Source organism: Pithys albifrons, chromosome 2 (assembly GCF_047495875.1).
Source record: "Pithys albifrons albifrons isolate INPA30051 chromosome 2, PitAlb_v1, whole genome shotgun sequence".
Lineage (NCBI taxonomy): Eukaryota > Metazoa > Chordata > Aves > Passeriformes > Thamnophilidae > Pithys > Pithys albifrons.
In genome coordinates, this window is record NC_092459.1 from 93,372,747 (window position 1) to 93,396,723 (window position 23,977).

At 43.3% G+C, this 23,977-nt stretch overlaps 1 protein-coding gene across 7 annotated transcripts in view; it reads left to right on the top strand.

Moving 5' to 3' along the window:
• The first annotated feature begins 2,953 nt into the window (after positions 1 to 2,953).
• Positions 2,954 to 23,977, top strand: part of TRERF1 (transcriptional regulating factor 1) — a 103,284-nt gene continuing 82,260 nt past the window's right edge. For 6 of the 7 annotated variants that reach the window (XM_071577735.1, XM_071577730.1, XM_071577743.1 and 3 more), the window contains exon 1: positions 2,954 to 3,316. The gene's annotated coding sequence lies outside the window, so the exon portion shown is untranslated. Of the gene's footprint in view, positions 3,317 to 3,387; positions 3,599 to 23,977 lie in introns of those variants that run through there. The other variant, XM_071577733.1, reaches the window with a different exon arrangement.

Here is a 23,977-nt window from a genome sequence, read left to right on the forward strand (position 1 = left end):
CTGAGACCAAACTTGCTTTTAAACCTAAATCCTGTATCAGTATGCTGTACGGCTCAAAAGCTCCACATTAAACCAAAACTAAGTTTGTCATTAGTTTTGTCCAACAGACTTGGATAATTAAGGTCTGGTTATTTTTTTAAGATAACATCCACAACTAAAAATTCAACCTGGAAACAGGCATCCAAAAAGAAGGAACTGGACAGATAACCATACTTTGGCTGCTGCGACTTTGACCAGTAAGGTACTTACATAAATGTGATTTATTAAGGTGTCTTAAGTGGTTTTATTTTAACGACTCCAGCTGTTGAACAAAGGTATGTTGCCTCCTACCACAGCCATACTATGTTTCCTTCAGCGTTGTCTTTCTTGGAAAGCCTACAAATTCAAAGCAAAGCCTTCTAATAAAATCTAAGGCATTTGGGAAGATAATGACACAGCAATTCTGCGCTGAAAAGGAATGAACCAGGAGGATGATCAGAGACCTTCTAAACTTCTGTAATTCTTTCATTTCTAAAACAGCCTTGCTTAGAAAAAAATAAAATGTGTTAATTGCTAACAAAAATCTGACAGAGTGATGGCAGTTCCTGTAAGACATTTGCTGCTTTTCTGTAGTTTGCAAGCGGAGGGAGGCTCCAGGAGCCAGTAGAGCCACCCTGTCACTTCCCTGCAGGAAATCCCAGGCCCTCCCTGTCCCACGTTCCCCCAGCTCCCTCTGTGCTGCCCCTGGAACGCAGCTGACTTCACAGGGAGCTCACCAAAATGGCAGGAAAATTAACCCAGAGATGGAATGGTCTTCTGGATTCATGAGCTGAACCAGCTCGACAGGCAGGGAAGAGAGGGCAAGGTCTCCCTCTTCCGACAGCAGCACGCGGGCGGCTCCCCCGGCCAGGACCTACCTCGCCCTGGCTTCGGGCTCCCAGCATTTACCAGCTTGCCAGGTATCACTGTCAAGTCATTGTTGAACAACATCACGACAAACCTCTAGAAATATTCTGAGGTTTAATACTGTAAATAGTAATATGATTTGTTATTCAAAACTGGGAAGCTTGATACTCAAATCCTTGAAGATTAGAAGAAGGATCAGGAAAACTGAGAAACATAAAATTAAGGCTCTGTGCTTTTGATGGAGATCAATTCATAACTGGCAGGATAAGTACAAAGAATGCAGTCTGGTTATAGCCAGCCCTTAGAATTTTATGGAAATGTTGTCCAAATCTGAAAGAGTTCTGTGTAGCCAAACTTGTTATGGCAGAGTATGATGGGTCCAGTTTATAGCATGTCAGAAGGCTGCTTGATAATGATTCTTTGTTCAAATTTAAATCAGACTTTTGCTTCTATTCTGAGTTACAGCACAAACCTGTGTGTTTCAGGTAAATCAAGTAACACCTAGCTGATTCAATGGAGGTTTGCTTATATTGATTAATTGGACATGTGGAGACGCCGAGACAAACCTAGAAAGACTGTTAAATTCCATTGCTTCTTTTCAGAGGTCATATTAGAAATCACAAGTAATATGGGCTATTCTAGGTTTCAGACTAGACACAAAAAACAAACAGAGGCAAGGCACATGTTGAGTTGTGGTTTTAATTCTATTTTCAACATAGTTTATATGACTTAAGACTCCAGCAAGCAAACAAGCCAACCATTGAATCCAAAACTCAGCATACATTTTGCATAGCTCAGCACAGAGAAGTTACAATATCTGAGTGACATTTTTCAGTTAAGTAAAAAAAAATAAGAAAATTGCTAGCTAGCTGGGGAAAGAAAAAAAGAAGGGAAGAGCCTTTCTCCCATTTTAAACAACCCTTTGTGAATAGTACAAAGGAGTTTAATAGCCAATGGATAATACCTTTTTTCACTCTTCCTCTAATCTACACTGTAAATCAAAACAATCTCATAAAAGGCTAAGTTATTAAGAACAGTGGCCCAATGGAACTGTCATGCAACCAGGAAACCAAGATGACCATAAAAAGAAAATGAGGCTGCTGGTAAGCATTATAATGTAAGGCTGAATCACAAATGCTAACACCAAAGACCTTTCCCTGTTCCAGTTATAACCCTTGAGAGTTCTGTATGTTGGTTTTTTCCCCCTCTTTGAAGGCAGAAGTAGGCCCTATAACCACCCCTGTTTCAGTTTCTCTCTTCCCAGCTACGGTTCCTTACAGTAACTTGTCTGTCATTGTCCGTGAGCTCAAACAGAGCACTGCATAAGCTGAACGCATCACATATCTGTGCCCAAGATGCAAAATGCTACCCTGCGAGGGAACATTTTGGTGCAATCTAATGCAAATGCTGAGCCCAAGGGAGGCAGGACCGATGAGGTATTTCACCAAAAAATTTCTGTAGAATTAAGAAAAAGATAAAAAGGAAAGAAAGGGGGAAAAAAGCAAAAAGAGAAAGGAAAAAAAAAATAAAAATGGTAATTTAAGAGTACCAGTAGCGAAGATCAGTGACCATCGGAGCAACTTCCTACCATGGTCGCCGTATTAGAGAATTAACTTCTAAATTGCCCCAAAGCGCGGGAGCCTCCCCGGAGCGGGGGCGGCCCCGGCAGCCCTTCCCGCACAGGGCAGCGGAGCTCCCGGGTGAGACAGAGCGCGCCTTTCCCTCGGCTCTCCCGCTGCGGCGCCCCGGGGCTGGCGGAGGCCGGACCGCAGCGCCCGTACCCCTGACTCCGCCGCGGCTCCCCCGGCCCCGCATGCCACTCCCGGCGCCAGGGGGGCCCCCCTCGGCCGCAGCCCCCGGGCGGCGGGACCCCCTCGGCGCCGGAGCTGGCGCGCTGTGCCACGCGGGCAGCGGCCCCGGCTCCCTGCGGCGATCCCGCGGCACCCCCGCGCCGGGCGGGCGGGAGCCGCTGACAGGTCGCCGCCAGCGGCCCCGGCACCTGCGCTGCGCTCACCGCCCGTAAGAGGAGGGGCTGGCGGCCAGACCGCGGCGCGGCGGAGCGGGGGGAAGGCGGGAGGTACGGCAGGAGGCGGTGGCGCACGGCCGGCGGCGGGCGGGCCCCGGGGGCGGCGGGCGCCCCTCGCCCTCGCCCCGCCGCGGGGCCGGGCGGCCGCGGCGCCGCCGACACCACCTTACTTCCTGCTTCGCTACCCGGGGCCAGACCCATCGCGGCGGAGGGATCCCGGCGCTCCCGCAGCCTCCTCCCCCTCCTGCTTCTGCTTTTCCCCGTTCCCTGCTGCAAGGAAATTATTTGACAGCGATTTGCTGACACCGGGTTTTTTTCTCTTTCTTTCTCGCTTTTTTGCCCCCCTTCTCTCCTTTTTGCATCACGGACTCGGCAGCGCGGCGGGCGGGGGAGGCCGTGCCGGAGGTAAGTGCCGGTGCCCGGAGCCTCCCCCGGCGCGGGGCCCCCGCCCGCTCCATGTGCCGCGCCGGGGTGGGTGCCGGGCAGCGGGGCCGGGAGCGCTTCCTGGCGGAGCGATATTTGTGTACAGGATGGGCGCCGTACTGTAAGTGAAGTAGGACCGAGCCCGGAGCAGCTCCGTAATAAATTAATATCGCGATCTGCTCCCGCCTCGCCGACACCGCCACGGGCCCCGCGCCCGCCCCCCCCCCCCCCCCCCACCTGCACTTGTTGCAGACTTGGCGCCAGGTAGGGGCAACGCTTCGCAAGTTTCGCTTTTGCAGGAGCCGGGGCACGCTGGAAGGACAGGAGGGGGGCGGGAAAAGGGGGAGAAAAAAGTTTGCAGCTCGCAGTTGACTTTGGTTCTGCAGCGCCGAGGCCCTGCCGGCCGCCGCCTCCTGCCCGTCCGGCTGCGGGCGGGCGCGGGGTGCGCGGTACCTGCGCGGCCCGGGCAGCGCAGGGCTGTGCGGGGACTGGTGGCGGTGCGGGCTGTGCGGGGCTGTGTGGGGACTGGTGGCGGTGCCGGGGGCCAGTGTCGGGGCGCCCCGCCGCGGCGCTGCCGCCGAGTCTCGGGCGCCGCCGTGCCGAGCCGTGCCGTGCCGTGCCGGACAGGAGAGGCGGGGAAGGGCGGCTCGGCGGGGCTGGCCGCGGAAGTTCCCGATCCGCCGGGCTGTCACGGCCCCTGACACGAGTGGCCGAGCCCCGCTCAGCTCCCCCAGTGCCCACTGTCCCTCGCCCCCAGCGCCCTCGGTGCTGTCGTGTATCAGCGTTGGCAGCGGGGCGGTCCCGCGGCTCGGCCGTGGAGCCCTTCCCGGTCGGCACCGCATGGGGCGAGCTCCTTTGGGAGGAATGGGAATTTCTGCTCCTTTCCCGCGGTTGAGGAGCGCGCGGCGGGCTGGGCGCTGCCGTGTCCTGGCCCGTCGGAATACGGCGTGGTAGCGAACGAAAACTCTCAGCCAGGTGTTTAAATACCGGAGAGGTGATTTGCAAGTAAGATCAGTCGGCTGTTAACCAGTTAATAAACGGATAATGCCTACTCATCCTCCTGGTGGCTTTTACAGAGTGGTTTTCACGTCTGTCCATCAGCTAGCCAGGCTTGACTGGTTGAGATGTAAACTTAGCAGGATTAATGCCTTCGTCCAGTAGAGTCTGACCTGCACTTGGTGTCCCTGTGCATCAGTGCTGGTCGTCATTCAGGTAGTTACAGGTGAGGGTCATACATTTTTATAGACCAATATGATAGCAGTGAAATAGATATGATGACCTATAACTTAGTTATTTATGGAAAATGCTGCAAAGTATTTAACTGAATAATTACTGTTTTAAGCAGGTAATTAATTACTGGGGGGGGGGGGGGGGAAGTTTTATGCCTCTGACAGCTACAGTTTTACTGTCGGTATGGAAAGAGGAGAGAGTTAACCTGGCAAGGTTGGCCTGGCCTGCCAGGCTGTTCAGCAGGGCTGCCCTGCCACCTTTGCCCATCCTGCTGGGGGCTCTGGCCCACAGAGCTCCCTGGGGACCAGGGCCTTGGTCCCTGCCCTCGCTAAGGGTACAGAGTTATCATGAAGTGACCCATCCTTCTAACACTGGTGTATGCATGAATTGTTCCTCCATGTGGTATATGCAGCTGTTTGCTGTCATCACTTATCTACTTGGTGGTCTTGGATGCTTAGTTGGATCAGAATGGAGCCATTGCCTTAATAAGACTCATCTATCTAGAAATAAGCCTTTTTAGTTTGTTGCCCTCTGAAGTGACAAGGCCTGATGTGTTCTGGTTGGTACGTTACCTTTTTTTCTGCAGCTTACCCAGGTCACACATTTAACAACAGAAGTGTTGCTCCATGAGTGTTGTATGCACGTACATGTGGCATGGAAGTTAAGCTATGCAACATTGCTTAAAACAAATAAAGTTATTTGTTTAGAATTTAGATAAGTGATTTTTCATATGAAGAAAATGTGTGTGTTTTAATTCTGTAACAGATACTCTGATATACTTGGGAAGAATTTAAGGCTTAAATAGAGCCTACTCAAAAGCTTTGGTGCAAATAAATGTACTGCTACCATTGATAAGCAGCTTGTGTTTCTGAAGTTGCGAGACTCCAGTGAGGAACTGAGCACCACTGCGGTATGCTAGTCAAACACTGTATCTTGAAAAGCCAAAAAATCTCAAATACAAGTAATGCACTTCACTGTGGAAGTTGGCCTGAGTGAGGAGTGGAGAATTGGCCTCTTGGTGAAATGATTAAGACTAGAGCTTAATCATGCTGTTATCAGCATACATCCTGCTGTTGGCATCCCTCCCTGGGGGAGAGAGATGAGGCCTGGGGTAGCTAGGCAGGCATCCTGCCTCCAGTATTTATATCACTCCTGCATAGGCCAACATAAGCATAAATAAACCACAGCATGACTAACCTCTCTACCTAACATTGACTCATGTTGTATTTGGATAGACTGAGAGAAGTCTCCATGCCTTAGCCATTTCATTTTCTCGGCCTGTATGTTGCTAATGATGACCTACCTCTTGAGAATACTCCAGTATGCATTTAAGACTGTAAAGCAAGCCCTTGTTTCAGGTTTCTTTTGCTTTGAGGTAGTGCTCAACTAGCCTAGATAAGAAAAAAGAGTTTCTAGATTTTAAACTCAAAACTCTATTGCTTCTCTTTTCCTCGCCATTTTAATTCTTCCAGTGGTAAAGTGAGGTTTGCCATTATAAACTGAGCTTGTAACTTGGCATCTGGGAGGGAGTGTGAGAAAAGTACAAGAAGACCAGTCTTGTAATGTACTATAGGTTCCCTAAAGCAGTAAGATAATATTTTGATATGAATATTCTTCATCTTACTTTATTTTTTTTGTTTGTTCTAATCAAGTGGGAAATATGTCACCTAAAAACTTAGCAAAGTGTTTGATAAGGCTCTTCTGTCCCTTTACTGGTACTGCAGTGGGACAGTAGTAAACTAAAGAAGGTGGTCCCTGGGTTGTGTCTCTTTATTATGTGTCATAACAACTTGTGAGCTAAGGCAGTTTCATTTCAGCTTCCTTAGAAATATGTGTTTTGTTTTTGTGTTTGTTTTCTTTTGTTTTTTAAAGCAAGCAGTGTTTGACATAGAAAATAATGGTTGACGTGGAAACAATTTGTTTCCTCCCCTTGCATTTTTGGGGGGGCTGCATAGTTCCAATGAAAAATTAGCAGAATTATAATTTTTTATGTCCTTGAAATTAACAAATCCTTCTGCCTCTCCTCCACCTGTAAGAAGTAGGCAAAAGCATCTTTAAGTGCATGTACGAATTTTGCCTGGAGTGGCTGCCACACCCCTGGTTATTTGTGTAGAGTGAGGAGCACAAGTGGTCGCACTGACTTCCATGGCACTGCTTAAAAGAGTAGAGTTACTGTGTTTGTGTTTGTAGGGAGGGGAGTGAGTGGGCTGCTTTTGAAACTAAAGAAAAATGAAGGCAGCAAATTCCATACGTTTTGTTGCATATGAAGTTATAAAACCTCTTCTTAACTTGTCCATCTCTGAGAAAACTATTATTGTAATCAGTTGCAGGGCTGCAAGGGGAAATCAGGCCTTCTAAGATAAAGACAAAAATAGCACATTCAAATATATTTTAAGAAAGGCGACTCTTCCTTCAAAGAGTGGGTCTGAGTGTAGTTCAAACAACGGTAGCAACAATTTTATCAGGGTTTTTTTTAACTCTTTGCTTGAAATCAAACAGATTTAAGACCTGCATTGAAATTACTTTTGAGCAGCATGCATTTTTGTGCCAAGTTTTCTTACGGAGCTTGTGGGATTAGTTCCCCTTAGATCTGGAGATGCTGAGAAAGGGCTCTTGAACTGTCATCTCCGTGCTGCTGCCAGCATATGTCCAGTCTGGCCAGGTGGATGAAGTAGGTGACATTGTTGGTCATCCAGTCTTATTGATGCTGGTTCTTGTTGGATATTGGTTTCTCTGGGCAAAAGGAATAGTATTTTTGGTAGTGGTTTCTCCTCTCTCTTTCTGGCCTGTGTTGATCTGTGATGATGGAGGTGTGGGCTCACCTGGACATGCTTGGAACAGCAGAAAGAAAAAGCCCCATTGATTTTTGTGGGGGAAAACTAGAAAATGTGCTCAGGTTACAACCTGCTGCCACAGAAACCAGAAGGCAAATATTTCATTTACATTACTTTCTTCTGTAGAGGATAATAGTTTGGAGAAACCAGGGCATGCTTTTAAATGTATACCCTATTACCTTGTTACCTATTGTTAGATTTTTTTTTTTTAAGTCTAAATTCCTTGTATTAAGTGGGGATGTTCCAAGGAGTTGGGACAGTCATGTAGCATTGGGTATATTTTGAGGTTCTTAGTGAAATGAGTCTTGTGGTTTCAACTTACTCTGTAACAAAGCGTAACGTGTCACGCACAAACAGCCCACCTAAGTTTTCATAACTGACATTATTTGCTCTGGAAAGACCCAAAATCCTGATATGATGCAGGTTCAAAAGGTAGTTGATTTTTTTTTATTTTTATTTTTAGTTTGTCATTCTCCAATTTACAGTTCAAATTTTTTTAGAATTTCAGACAACTCGCTAATCTTCAGCTTCCCATCCACCATTCAGCTGGGCTGCTGGAAATCACTTGCCAGGCAAATAGCCACAAGTGCTGAGCTTCCATACCCCACCAATGTCTAATGCAGTCATCCTGGGTCTTGTCACAAGTTTTCTCCTATCTGTTTAGTTCAGCAGGAAAATGGTTGCTGTCTTTCCTCTCCCTCCCCTCAACAACTGCTCATGGTAAGATTTTTGATAGAGCCCGCCCGCATTGTGATATGTCCTTGAAATGCAGAGCTGCAAGTTTTTGTTTTCCTCTGCCATTTTTAGTCTTCATGTGTAGACCTCATTGCAGCTATAGCAAAGCAAGATTTTTGTAGATGATCTTTTTCTATTTTTCTTTTTTTTTTCATTTGTCAAAAATCTCATGTTCATTAATGAGGAAAAGCTCAGCCTTGGGTACTAAAACCTCCAGCTAACCCTGGAGTGTAAAAACTGCAGAAATAAGGATTGGGGAAGGATTGCTCCAGCAAAACAGGTAGGTTTAAGTTAAATATTAAATTATCGGCACTTCTTTTTTATCAGGTCCCTGATGGTGAGAGGTTCTTGCTCACACCATTTGGCTAGAACAAGGCTTACCAGTGCTCTTAAATGACAGTGTCCATTTAAGGTGCAAAATTTATATCAGGTACTTCCTTTTTAAGTGAATGTTAAATCCTAAGTAACTTCAGCATCAGACTGTGCAGAAAAGTACCGAACCCTGTGAAGCAAGTGACTTTTAAGTTTAAAATTTGATAATGACTGAAGTTCTCTGTCTTTAAAAAAAAATATTTTTTGTCTTTGTTATCCACTTCCCCCCCATTTTCATTGATGGGGAAGTTTCATTTCCTTTATTTATATATTTTTAGTGAATGGGGGGGGGGGGCATGGGGGTGCATAGGAAGGAAGTCTGTGTTCTATTTTTTATATTTAAAAGAAAAAATTAGTTAATGCTGGTGTGTTTAGAAATGACCTTAAATACATTCTCCCCTTTAAACCAAAAATTCTGCTGGTAAAATCGTGATTATTATTAGGGGACTGAGGGGTTTTGCAATGCTTCGGTGTGGGTGAGAGTCCTATCTGAGTTCCAGTTGTATTAGCAGAAAAGTGTTTTTCCCAGTACTGTCATGTTTCACATGCCAAATCAGAACTAGAAGTTCCTTTTCCTGGAAGGATCTTTATTTACACTTGGAGGGTTATGCCAATTACAGCTACATTTGTAAGGCTTTTTTTTTTTTTTAGTTTTTAGTTTTACACTTGACCTACATATTAACTTCTTTCATTTTCTTAACAGAACACACACAACAATCCTGGAATGTCAGTAGGGTAAACCCTGCTGTCCTGTGGCTCTAACGCCTGTGGGCCTTGTTGCAGGAGGATGATCTTCAGTTTGTCTCAGTGAAATGAAAGCTCAGAGCTTTGCATAACTTGAGGTAGACATCTCTGCATGCAGAATTAAATACAGTTTATTGGGGAGCAGGAAGTATGCCATTCTGAAGTACATTATTCATGGGTAATAATATTTTTTCCCATGTACTTAAATTTTGAATACAGTTTTTAAACACTGCAGATTAGGAAATACTGCATTGCAGATTTGTGAAAGTTTGGAGATAAAAGATAAGGTGCTATTAATATTTTGATTAGAGACTTAAAATGATTTACTCCTTTTGACAGTGTAGCAGTGAATGAAGAAGGAGGAGGTAAATGGGGCTTCTCTCTTTGGCAAGAGTCTGTGGGTGTTGGGTGTTGGAGCGGTACTGGGGCTGGCACTGCTGCCTCCCAAACTTGTACCACCAGTGCTTTGTCTCTGCTGCTACTCTGCTGTCTCTTTCTCCTGGTGGTAGATTGTGTTTATACCAGAAAAAGCAAACCCTGACTAGTAGCCATTGTTATTTTGTGGGCAGATTTGCTAGCTGTTTGCTCTTTTTCTGATGTTAAAATTTACATTGTTCACAATAGCAGTGTACTGACCAGTGTTTATGGGACTCATGTCTTCACAAGTATGAATACTTAGAATACTTACATAGCTAAACTGAGCTTTCTTTACCCCAAAACGTAGGCTGCCAAAGCCCTGAAATATTTAGGATATTGACTTAAATATCGTTCCGTAAATATCTTCCCAGTTGCTTCTTTTTGTTCTGCCTCTTTTATATTTTGTTCTGTCCTGAACATTGAAGCTGGATTTACCTTGGAGAGTGGTGGTGGCGTCTGAGTTGGCCCCTTCAGCAGGGGGAGGGCTACATCTAACGCTCTTTTTGGAGGCTGAAAGCATCATCAAAGTCTCCTAGGCCACAGTGGCACTTGAAATAGTCGTGAGCTCTGTGGCCATTACCAAAGCTGGGTGCAGGAGGCTGTATGTAGTCTCCTGAACCACAAGTTCATGCCGTGTGTAGCTCAACATTGAACGCAGCAGTTTCGTTGCTGCTTGTGCCCCTAATATATCTGGGGGTAAATGTGTAGAAGCAGGCATGGATTTGGGGGGTTTGTTTAGTTACTTTTCAAAAATTTATATTTAGTGTTGCAAAGAGACCCCTATGTATTTTGATAAAGAAAGTGCTTAATGTTAAGCCACAGGGATTGGTGCAGCTTTGCCGGCGGGAGTGTTGATACCCCAGCTGTCTCTTTGGCCTGCCATGCAGTAAAATTCAAGGGAAGGTCTCCCACATGATAACTTTGCATGTGTCCTCCTATCTCAGTTTTGTATCTGCGATTTCAGTATGTGCTTCCAGAATGATTTTTATTCATTTCCAATCATTCTTCAAAGATATCTGGCAAAAACCAACACGCTGGTTGTGATTTTACAGCAGTAGAAGGTAGACCACTTTGATCTTGTTAAATTAATTTTCTTCATGTGTGGGCTGGGTGTGTAGTGTGTTGATTTAGTTTTTATTGATCAGTGTAAAAACATGAATTCAGGATCACAGCAATGATAATAAACAAGTACATGCAGTGGTATTCTAATGAGTTCCTGGCAAAAGTAAGGCGGAAAACCATCTCAGAGATTGATGTGCTTTAGCGGTGGGATGCTGAACCAGGATACCTTGTATAAAAGGGTTGAGTAAAGCTGTTTGAAGTTCTAACTTTTCTCTGGCAGCACAATGGCTGCGAGCAGTAGCATGCCAAACTGGGCAAATGCAGTCTTTTCCGTAAGCACTTGTGTCAGAAGTGGCGTTCTTCCTCTGCCTTGTAGGTCTTTCACCCTCCTGATCATGCCAAGGTAAGACAGGTCATAGTTACCAAGTATCTTGTTTGTTAGAAGGTGTCTCTGAACACAAACAGTGAATCACTAATTACCATCCTGTCCTCATATGCAGCAGCAATGCCCTACAAGCCATCCCCTGGTGTCTCAGTAAACCTGCATGGCAGGGCATCAGGTACAGAGTGGAGGAGTGGAGAGAGGTTTCTAAATTACCAGACAATTTATGTCTGGAGAAGTGAGATTCATCTTCATAACTGAGTTAAACACATCTTTCTGAATATGGTAGGGGAATATCTCCCTTTAAGGTGGCAGTAATTCCTCTAAGCCAAAATATTTGCAGTAGTACGGGTAGGTAGGTTCTCCCCTGTTATTCCCTTGATGCTGTTTCCAGTAGTGGGAAAGGCTTCTCAGTCATGGTGGTGAACAGTGATTTTCTGTATATTTTTGTCAGATAAGCTTGTTTTATGCTGTCAGAGTTCAGTAAATTGGTATCTGAGCGGCATGGATCAACGATGAAAAAGTATTGCTGCTGCCTGCATGTGTTTGATAAAATTAGAAAATGAGAGGCAAATTTTTTCTAAAGTGAGGAAAAGAAGGGTTTTTTTAGGACTGTGAAATTTTGAAAGAGATGGTTCATAATGAACTTTATTCTAAAGTTGCTGCTATTATAATGAAAGAGCATGAATAAGAGAACATGCCTTGCAGGTAAAAGGAAAAAAAGGCTTCACAATTTATATACTTGAAAACCAAAGATGCATTGCAGAGGGTGGATTTTACCCTTCATGTATTGCTTGTAGTAAAAAGCTAGTCTTTGAAGTTAAAAACTACTTTAGATTTAAAGAAATAATACACCTGAACAGGGAGGTGCACAGAGAAAAGACATTGGGTTAAGTGCAGTCTAGTTAATGAAAAGAACATAAGTTAAGCCAAATGTGGCTGCCTGCATAGTAAGGTACTGCTTAACATGAGTGGGAATGATAAAACAAGGTCCTAGCAGCCTTTTATTTCAGTGATTTCCAGCTTTCAGGAGTTTTAATTTGGGTGTTGAATGCACATACATAAATGATAGACTAATACCACAGAATTACTCTAATTTATGAAAGGAACAATACTTTGATGCTGGAAGTCTGTTGGCATATGATCTGTAGGCTAACTGTGTGATTGTTAGTTAAAGAAGGGATTCATTAGAATAACATGGGCTCATCTTGTTTTAAAGAGTAGCTCTCAGCCAGTAGGTGATGGTCCAAAACTAATAAGGTTGCAGCACAGAAGTTATATGGCAATGGCACATGGATGACTATGTAAAGCTGGCTGATGGAAAGGCTTCTGTTGGATTGTGGGTTCAATATTGGACCAAATATTTTAATTTTTAGTCATCTCTAGCAACACCTGCTCATTTTGTAGTTGGTTGAACTAACTGTGTGACTGTTTGAAAGAAGGTGCAAGGTTGGGTCTGTATATGACTGCAGCTCCTTGGTGTAATTATTCTACTCTGTAATAATCGTACTCCTCTAGTTGAAGAATTGTAATTACAAAGTGGATGATGGACTTAAATTATGTAAAGAAAATCCATACATTTAAGTACCATGCTATCCTTAGCACAAACAGCTCTTTGTTTTTTTTCTTCAGGTGGAACTTTTACTTTCACGTTATTTCTGGAAAATCCGTACTGCTAATTATGTAAATTGCCAGAAATGAAAAAAGAGAACAAAAGCGCAGGGCATCTTATTTTAGGCTTCAGCAAATGCAAAGTCATATGTGGCTGTTCCAGGATACGTGCCTGTGTTGTTCTGCTACTGCTTTTGTTACCAGTAAACTAGATCAGTTAAACTGGGCATTTCTTTCAGGCTTCGTACGTCAGATTGTCAAATGTGGGAGCTGGGAAGTTTTTCCAGTAGGAGGGTCAGCTTATGCCCCGTGGAAAGTTCCCCTCCCTGCAGGGCTCTTCTCTTGCATACACAGAAGTTTCTTGCTGAAGGAAAATGTAGGGCTTTTCTTTTTATCTATTTGTTTTTATGCTGTTGTGTAGACAAGCCCATATATTTTAGGGCAATGCTGTACAACAGCAGTAAGTTTTTGTACCTGCAGCTTTTGCCTATTAAGGCAGTAAGAAGCTCTCCTTGAATGAAGGAAAGGCAGATTTCAGATCTGCCTGCTGATCAGAGAGAGGAGAATGGAAGAAGTGGTGCTCGAGTGAATGAACAAACTTTCAAGCTGACTCAGTGATACATGAAGAGTGTGCACTCTAAGGATTAGTCACCACTTACGGTAAATCTTTCTTTATAGTGTTTGGTGGGTATGTGCCTCTGTCAGGGTGCTGTTAGCGAGCTTTGTAGGCTGGGAATACAGGTAAATGTTATTTCCACAGTATTTCCCCATTGAACAACAACAGCAAAACGCAGTGAAACCCAAAGACTTGTAAGTTACTGAGCTAAAGGCAAAAGAAATCTTTCAGTTATCTCATGGTGCTGCTATCTTGATCTGTGAAACTAGGAGGAAAATGAATAAATTATGCAACTGCTTTTTTTCACTGTTTAGAAACCTGTGCTTACATGCTGTTAATGCTGTTCTACCCTGTTCTGTGCAGGTTGCTTGATTTGGTGGTGCTTTTCTTTTAGTAGGTAGGTTTTAAGCTGCATTTGTGTAAAACACCGATTTACATGATGGTAGCAGAATAACAATTGTAGGGAAGGATATTTTCATTTGCCAAGCAGAAACTTCAGGAAAATTACCCCGCAGGTTGAATTTTTCTCATAAATGCTCTCAAGTTCTAAAATTATTTACTGACATAATAGGTAACCATAGCACTTAAAGCAGAGTTTCTATTAAGAAGTTACTTTTAGGGGGGAAAAGAGAGAGAAGGTTTATTAAAAACCAGGTAATGTTTAAAAAAAATGGTAGAATTACTGCAGCATTTTCTGAGTTACCCCAATTCAGTAAATTTTTTTTTGCTTTCAGATTTTTCTTTCAGCAGTTTCTTCTCTGTTTGGTTGAAGTTTTTTTGGTTAAGTTAGCTGGACACTTTCATAATTCTTAGATTCTCTGATCTTCTGACCTGTTTTTCTTGGCTTGTTTAATCTGTCCTTACAGAATAGTCAATTTCATCCATAATCGTAGCAAAAATCTTTTAGAGCTGTTAGAGCAAGATTTTTTTTTATAGATATAGTTTGTTTAAAATTACTTCCTCCAAAATAAAAAAAACCCCAAACATCTTATTGAAGAGTGAGAACGAGACTCTGCTGGCACTGCTGGGTGGGACGGCTCTGAGGTTGCGTGCCTGTACAAGTGGTTTGGCGCTGCTCCCCCAGCGATCTGATCCTGTTGTGGGCTTCAAGTCCTCTGAAGAGCAGGAGAGAAGGCTGAAAGCCTTATTAAGTTTTGGGGTTATGGCACACTGTTTATTTGAAATGGAGGCCAAGCAGTTTACATATCTCTGTATCTTGGATCTGGATTTTTCTTTTTCATTAGCCTTTTGTGTGGAAATGACATCACAGCTTACATCAGCCATGCTAAATTGAGACATTTTTTCTCCTCCCTGTTGGGTTATTTAACTGAGCATTAGCTCTGTGCAGTGAGTCTTCCCTTGCTGACTGTGGAACATCAATAACTTCATCGTAAGTGCTCAGAATTGCGTATGATGAAGAGAAGATGTGGTCTAAAGCCTTTTGAATGTCATTCATTTCATTGCTGTGCCTGCAACCAGACTGGGTGACCCCCAGTGCCGTCTGTGTTCCCAGGATCACTGATGCAGTGGAAGTGAGCCAGGGACGGCGCTTTGCCTTTTGGCGGCTCTGGGGACTGGGTCTGGAGTTTGCTGTGGCACATCTTTGCGTAGGTACGTCTCCTCAGCCTGCAGGTCACAACCTGCCCTTATGAGACCGAGTAGGGTCTAAACTAAAGCTCTTAGGTTGTGCCTGAGTGTTCCATGTGCAAAGCTGAGCTCTGTGGCGAGGAATAGAGAATGGCTCATCTCTTCCTGAAGTGCCATGGTTTTGGGACTGCCCTTCTGGGGTGGATGCTGCAGCTGTGGAAGAGTGTGAAATTGGAGGCATGGGGGTTTCCTGTGAGAGCCTGGGGAGCTGGGAGGAGGGAAACAGAAATCAAATTAAAGTTGACATTTTTAAAAGTTGATTGCCACCTTTTTTTAATCATAAAGCAATTTTTAAAGTAAGTCCCTTTCTAGAGGAAAAATAAATACATTAAGAAGGAAAAAAGGGACAAATGTGATGTTGAATTTATGCATTTGAATGCAGCAGACTTGGTAGTGTAGTGGTGATACCAGTGTGCACAGAGACAAAATAAAAGGACAACCGTCATTCTGGCTCTCTAAATTTCTAGCCATGATGTCCTATATGCAGAATGTTTTAATTTATAACATGTTCCTATTTTGGGAGGTCTGAGGCAGTGGGGAAGGGACTGATCCCAGTTACTTAAAAAAAACCCCCAAAACTATGGTGAAACAAACCCACCTGATGCTGCAACCATTGCAGAGAGGTTTCTCCTCATGTCGTTCATCTCCTCAGCTTCGCTCTTCTCTGGGAGGAAGGCAAGGAGGCCTTCAGGCACCTTCAGCAGGAAGGCTTGCAGGAACCTGTGGTTTGGGCTCTTGTATTCTGAAAGTTATGGATAACTCCTGACACAGTTTGTATTTTTTTACGTCTCTTCTGGCTCAGGTCTTCTGCAGCTGACAAGGGGATGGGAGAGGAAGGTGCTGAGGGATGCCCTGGCACTTGTTGATGTTACTCCGTGTGCGTGCGTGTGTTTGAGCAGCCAGTGCTCACACACACTGTGGAGGTGCCTTGTTGGAAAACTGCTGGAATTACTTGTCTCTTTTAGAGTTTGTGAGGAGCACTTCATCACTGTAGTTATTTGTATAGCCATATGCTATTCTTTTTTCTCACATATGTTCTCTGATAATTGTCAGTAGCAGGTGCCTGTGAGCCAAGACAGAGTGATATTTAAAAATCAAATGTTTAGTGGGGATAAAGAATTGTGTGAGTTAAGCACCAGCATAAAGGCCAGGTTGAAAACACTGGCCTCTGAAGGTCGTATTCCTCACAGTGCAGCAGCAGTGCTGGTTCTTCAGCTCCACCATTCACCTGCAGCGATGCGACCTGCAAGAAGTAGTCAGGAGGTCTGGTTTGGTTTCTGTTTATCTGGTTTGGCTGAATCAAGGCAAATGTGAAGCCCCTTCTGAAGTGTGTTACCAGCCCACAGGAACAATACTAGTAATGTGTTGCACCCCTGCTTGGTGACTTAGGTGGTATGGGCTGGTTGGAGATGTGACATGAAATCTCTAGTTTGATAGACTCACACTCTTTGAACCTGCCTTTCCCTGTATGTTTGTTGAGCATCCTAAGCTGTTCAGGTTGTATAACTGCTTGCTGTAGCATTTTATGTGTGCATTAGGTCCCCATGGATTGCTGATAATAATGATTGGTGGTGTCTCATACCATCATCTGAAAGACACTGCTGAGACAATGAATTAGTTTGTAGGGACTTGTAGTTGCCCTGGACTTGGAATGATGCAACTGTGTCTGCTGAAAATCATTTGGCAATATTGCATGGCCAGAATGTCTCAGTATCCATGATATTGCTGTCACATCTTCTTTATATCTCCACAGATGGCTCTCTGAACTACCATTCCTTCTGCATATCAGTTGGGGGAAACTTAGAGCCGAGTGTAATAGATGTGTGGGTGACCAGGAAGTCAGAAGTATCTTGTATTTCAAAGTGTCAGGGACATTTAATGTCCCTAACATTTTTTTGAGGCAGGGGGGAGTTGTTGGTTTTAGTTTGGGGTTTGGTTTTTTTTTCTTTTCTGGTGAAGAACTAGTAAAATATAGAGCACATATGGAAATGGCAGACGTTGTTGGGTTTTTGAATTTTTTTTGTTGTCCTTGTTTCTAAAATTAAGCACACAGGAGTTTGCAAGATCTTGCAAAGAATTTAAATGATATTGCACAGTCATGTGTTCAAGAAATCTTTTCAATCTAGTCACATGTATTGTGAACAGATCCATATTTAAAAAAATACATTGCAGTAAGGAGAGACAAAACCAAATGAGAAACAGAAAAAAGACTGTTGAAGATTTTTGATTATACTTAGTTTAGCTTGCTGCCACCATTCTGTTGTGTTTCCTTTTTGTTTGGTTGTCCTTCCTATATGAGAAGTAACCTGTGGTATGTATGAGCTGTTCTGCTTACCCTTGCATAATGCTGGCAACTGAAAATTGGATCACGCGACCAAAGTAGGTCCCTCTCTGTGTCAGAAAACAGTTTCTTCTTCATGTGGGTGGGCATCCATGCACATGGGTAGTAAGTTTTTATTCTGCCACTGTATGTTGCTGAGCTGGATTGTAGGAGGAGTAGTGATCTCACAGCTTGACCACAAATGCGCTTGGCAGTGCTCAACACGGGCAGAGTTGGTTACAGAATTTGGGTCAGTGGGACAGTATCCTGGTGAGCTGTCTGGCACAGGACCCTGTAAGACTGACTAAACTGTTTTAACTTACTCTAATTCTTGCTGTATATACCATAAAACTTCCCTGAATATTTTTACTTCTGCATCTCCAGAACCTAGACCTTGAACTGCTGAGATACTTTTGATGTCGTGTCCTACACCACTTTAGAGCATGTGCTACTCAAGTCAGACTCACAGAAGTCAAGTCTAGGCTTTCTAACTAAAAAAAGATGTACAGCAAATCCTACAGCTGTACATGACATTCTTTTAATTGTTTCTGATGGTAAATTTAATAAAGAAATCTTGAGAGATACATATGTGTATACACACACACACACACAGGGCAGATCTGAAAGCAATGAACACGGGCGTATATGGGTTGTGTTGGCAGTTGTTTTCCCTTGGGGGTTTTGTTATTGTTGTCCCTTTCACAAACCCCGAATCTGTAATTTTTCATGTGCTGTTCTTTGGCCCTCTCTGCCAGAGAGGCTCAATCTATCATGTTAAAAAAAATCAATAAAAAGTCTAGAGGTTTATTTATAAAGTAGAGCATGGAGAGAGGGTGCAAAAATTCCATTAAAATGGCAGTTTAGTGCTAGCTACATCTCTTTGGGACTAAACTCCAATATTCTAAACTATTAAAATTGTTACAAGAGTGCTTTTAAAGTACCACAAATCACAGTAAAGCTTTCTAGTTGAAACTTGCCTTTATATAGTGTGCTAGAATTCAGCCTGTATATGTTTTGGAGTGTCTGATGCTGCCCTCAAACACCATTTTAGATCCATTTTAGAGCTTTATTATAGTTAATAATCTTACAGGTGTATCCTCAAGGGAAAATATGTGGATGTAAGAAGTCAGAATTTATTTTCCTTCAGAATTGTGAGTCCATGTATGTCTTTGTGCAGATGCACCTCTGAGCAAATTAATTATTTCTGAGAAGTCTGTAAGCTTCTAATGTAATTCATCAGGATTGCCTGGCTTGGCACAGGCTAATTGGTTATAGGAACTTACAAATTCAGGCATTTGTGAGCTATTTTATGACATAGCAGTTTTCACCAGTAATGTGATGGTCATCTACTGCATCTTTGCTATCCAAAGAAATAAATGTGTCCCTCTGCTCATAAATGTGATGCTGCAGAGTTTATGGGATAGAGCCTGTGTTAAACCTATGAAATACCAGAAGCAGTGTATCTGAAGTGCAAGCTTTGCCTCCCCCAGCATCTTTTTGACTTGTTTTAATAGCTGAAGAAGATTGATATTGAACGTGGCTTTTAAATGCAAATGGCATTGCATGATTTTGTGTTGTATTGTCTTTTACCCTGGTATAGAATTGTTTCTAGTGGAAACACCCTTTATTTACTTCCAAAAGTAAATGGGGAACTGTTATTGCAGCCCAAAGCAGGCTTTTCTCTGGGAGACAGTGCAGACTGTTGGAGAGCATGGGTCTTGGTAGAAGCCATGGAAGGAGGCTACATAAATGAACATGACAGAAGGCAAATGAGAAACTCCAACTCACCAAACACTTGTGTGTGGCATAAATATGCACCCTGTCACACAGTCATATCCATACATGCAACTCAGTAACCCAATTCATCATTCCTGCGTTATTCATCCATCCATTTTCTTTTCTTGCTAACCCACAGCCTGGTTCTAGCTTACTTCTTGCTGTTGCTTGTGTACATTTTCCTCTTTCCTGGATGTGTGGATTAAAGTAATGATCCCAGCAAGCTTAAAAAAAGCAAAGCTGTTAATGTGGCCCTTTCACAATTAACATCTGAAGTTTCAGAAAAAGGGATCTAACCTGTATAATTATTGTGTGGTTAAAAAAATCTGGAAAATTCATACTGGTGCTTGCAAAGTGGAGATGCTAAAGGGGAAACATTAAAGTTTACTTTTCAAAGAAATGATAACTCATCTATTCTGAAAGGTGCTTCTCAGTGTAAGAAAGGAAAAACTCTAGTTGTGTTACACAGCTCTGAGCAGCAGTGATAGTTAGCTTCTCTGCTTTTGAAAAAAAATAAGTTTAAGTGATGTTAATGAGGACAAAGCAGAAGAGCATCATTCAGGAAAATGGAGTTTCCTGTGTAGTCTGGAGTCACCAGCCCACCAAAACTGGGGTTGCCAGGTGGGTTATTTGTGTTTGGCAAAACTTCCTTTGCTGCCAGCTGAGATTGGCTTTCCAGCTCAGCTCATCAGCTCAGGAGGGGCTTCTGCTTCTTCCTCTTCTTCCTCCTGGGCTTTCTCTGGCTGAGAAGGGAGCATGTTGGTTCCCTCGCTTCTTGGTGGTCGGCAGTGCCGTGTGCCCAGACCCACACAAAACAACATGATGTAAGGAGGGAAGACTGATGGGAGATGTGGTAAGAGGCAAGTGAGAGAAGGTAGAGCAGCCCAAAGCATTAGTCTGCAGCCTCTGGCAGGCATTGGTGAGGTCAGGATGCTGCAGTGGAGTGTGGAGGCTGCCTGAGATAATTTTGGAGGTGTGATGCTCCTCTCACCATGCTGTCGCCCTCAGAGCTATTGTGCCAGTTACTCCCTGACTGTGTCCCTGTTGGCAAAGCAGCCAGTCACCAAGATCTGAATGCTCTGTGGTTCAGGACACTGGTTTCCATTTCTCCCCCTTCCTCCCAGTGGTGGGCATGTTCTCAGTCTAGCTGAATGTTTGTCTGCTTGCCTGCAACATTGACCTTTTGCAAGTAGCGGTAAAAAAAATCTTGGTTGTGTGTTAATAGTGGTTGGTGCGGCCCTTGAGAATGGGCTGGAGGGTGTGGACAGCTGGCACGTGCTTTGTGAAACAGGTAAAATCTGTGGGATTGGAGCTGAACAGCTCTGACTTAGCTCTGGATCATGTCCGAAGTTAAGCTGCTCCGGTTTGTGTAAGGGGTAGTTGCCGATTGCTTCAGCTTCTAAAATTTCTTTGGGAAGGGCACTGCATTTTGCTGGCTACATGCAGGGGTGAGTCCAGTCATACACTTGCCTCTCAGTCTTTGTGCTAAGGTTGGGGCTTGGCCTACCTCCTAAAGAAAGCCCTCAGTCCACCTGACTTTTTCCTGTTACAGTAATTTGGGGCATGGTGGTGCCCTCCTTTCCTCATGTGGGAGGGGGAAAAATAAAGTGCCTTTTTTGTGGGTTTGCCACAGCAAGGAGATTGTGTTTTTTTGGATGTTGCGATGATCTTACTGAGCCAAAGAGGTGTAATGTAGCTCCTGGTGACTGGAAAGGACTCAGTGTGCAGGTCCAATCTCTTGTATGTTTGTGATCTTACTTTCTTAAGAACTACTCTTTGAGACACTTAAAAAGCTGCTATTTAACCAGACTGGCAAAACCTTTGGCTTCATTGAGTTTCCCCACTATATGTGTTGGTCTTACCCTTTGTCAGGGTTGTGTGTGAACACCAGCACCAGCCCTTTCCTGTGCTTTGGGTTGAGCCCACAGTAAGTGAGGAGGGGCTCTGGCTTTTCTAATGTTTATGGCAGAAGCAAGAAAGTGGTAGATTCTAGTCGTCCCCTCTCACATGTCCTTCTGTGCACATCTTGCTGGTGGCCACCCAAACTTTCCTCTAGAGATGCTGCTTTTCCATGGCTGATTTCCTGGCTTTTAATTTGAAAATGCAGTTACCAAAGTTGTGCAGATCAGCTGGGACAAGTTCCAGCTTTTGTTGTATATGAAAACCTAGAAGAAAGCATACATCTGGGAAGAGGTATTGGAGCTGGGTTGAGTTTTGGGTATTCTGTGTGATTTGAAGACGGGAAGGGATGCTAAGGATTTGAATAATTTAATTGAAGTACCTTGATTTCAAATCAAGATTAAACGCATTGGAAGTAGTAGATGAAAAAACTCCGTGAGGTATAAAGACTAACCAAGGCTGCGATTGTAAGTAATTTATTCTGTTACTTATAATGCCCAAAAGCTCTGAGTCTGATTGATGAGATAATCCACCTGTGTAATAAACAGGTTATCTTTCCTCTGTTGTTTATACAAATATTTTTGTTGGTAGTATTTTGTAGACAGCACTACTTAACTGACTGTGCATGTTAGACATAACTGTTGGTTAAACTTCCTTGGGAAATATTTTAACTAATAGATGTACAAGCATGTGAATTTAGTCGCCTCTTTATGCCTTGTTTTCCCAGCTATAAAAATGTTCCAGTTAAGGGAAATAACTTTCCTTAGCAAGTAAATATTATTCCAAGGAGAAGATTTTGTGTTTTCTTGTGTTGTGTGTTTTTAATTTGAGATGTGTGTGTTTTAACAAAGAGTACTAAGTGAATAAAAATTCTTACTTGAAGTATTGGTGATTTGGTAATGTAAGGTCAGATGTTTATATATTACGTATGTGATGTGCCACTTGTCTAAAACCAAACAAAATCTACTATGCATTTCATGTATATGTACAACTACAGATGTTGTAAAATGCAAAGCCCTGAGCGGAACAAAAAAAAAGTGAGCTTCAGTTGTAGCAGGTACAAATAATAGTAGGTGCAAAATAATTTTACTGAGCTTCATGGAGTTTCTGCAGATCAGCATCAGCCCAAGTGAGGTCTGGCCTCACTTCCTCCTTGGCTGGAAAAGCCGACCCAGTTCTTAAAAACTGTGGCGAAACTGGCTGGGCATTAATCTTAGATAAATGGGTTCATTAGGGGTGGTTAGTTTTATTTTGCTTTTAATTAAAAGATATCTTTTTCAGACAAATTGTTTCCTAGGAATGCTGGGAAAACTGGTTAACTAAGCAGTGTCCTATTACCAGTCTTAGTCCCAGCATTTGACTCTAGAAGGCAAAATACAGCCCAGAGCCCATGGCAGCCTCTCAGCAGCCCCCTGAGCCCCACAGGCAGCCCCTGCTCTCCTGGGGCTGCCCCAGCCCCAGCACCCCAGAGAAGTTTGGAGAACAGAGAACTTGGTAGATGAAGTAAAGGGGAAAGTAAAGTTCTCACTGTTTCAGGGTGGGAAGCAAGAGGGAAGTAGCAGTGTTGGCTCTATGTTAGCCTAAAAACAGGGTTAGGAAGTTCCTTGGGTAGTACAAACTCATCGGGTTTTTTGCAGGGAAGAGGTTTTGGATTGCCTGGTTCTTTAGGAACTTGGTTGATAAACTTTAACCTTAGTGAAAAGTGAGTCAGTTACCTAAAATAACATTTCTGTTAAAGTCTTGTCCCAGTGTAAAATATTTGCAGTTTTAAAAAAACCAACACTTCTCTCGTTATTTCCTCTGTCTTTAAAATTCTCTGTGTAATGTGAGAGCAAGCTGTGAAATGGTGTGACACTTCCTATCTTGACTTCAGCCTGTATCAAGACTCCACTCCAGGGAGTGAAATCATGTGATAAGTGGCCTAGTCAAACATGTCTTAATTGCTGCATTCTCCATTTAGTTACTTTCTTGGGCCTTCTCCTCGTGGGGTTTTGCAGGATCAGGACCGTGAATTAGCTCTCTATACACTGCTGATGACCCTTGGCTGAACAGGGTAAAGAAAAAAAAGATAGCGCATTTACTCACAGAGACAGCAAATAAGAGGGCAGTTCACCTTCTATTTTAGCTCCTGACAGTGCAAGTTTCGTTGAATTGCTGTTAAAGGAGGCTTGGTGAGATGTAAAATGGGTTTGTCCTGACTTCCTCCAGCGATCCCACCAGCACTGCAGTGCTGTGGTGCCAGTCCTGTGTTTCTCGGGTTAAGAAAAGTGAAGCAAGGCAGCAGGAAGCAGGGATGTAAACGTCTCAGAAGCAGCGGGAAAATAATGACATCACTGTTTTTTCAAACTCTGAGCAATCTTAAAGTTTTAGAGCCATTTTCATCATACCTATTTCATGAGGAAAAATGTGTATTTTTTTGTAGTGCTTGATGTGGTTGTTTGCGTAACTTTTTACAGTGGTGGCATATACAAACATAGCAACTGCTTTGAAATGGTGTTTCTTTTATTACAGACCTGATTAGTTCAGAGGGAATGGGAATTAGAAATTTTAATAACAAGTACTGGCAGTATCTGCCATCTTTCCCTCACCTTTAAATATCTTCTGCTTTTATTTTTATGTGAGGTGCATGTTATCCACTGAAATAGAAGTATATCAGACAGTTAGAATTCAGATTTTTGTGAAGTAATATGTTTCAGGAAAAAAAAAGGACTGTGAAACTTTTAACAAAAAGTAAAGAAAAAAGTTTTAAAAGTTCTGTCTCTGGAAACCCACTTTTTTCTTCTGAAATTTTTACTTGTTGGTGTAATTCTTTTGAAAAGGTTCTGGTGCTTTCAGAAGAAAATGATGCTGAATGAATATCATGGGATAACACAGAAGCCTTTGTAGGATGTGTACTGACCTACCTAAGAAACCCAAGAGAGATAATTACAACCTTTGGTAGTCTACATGCAAATGCACTCTGCAAACGATTTTCCGTGCAAAAAATGTGAGCCAGTTA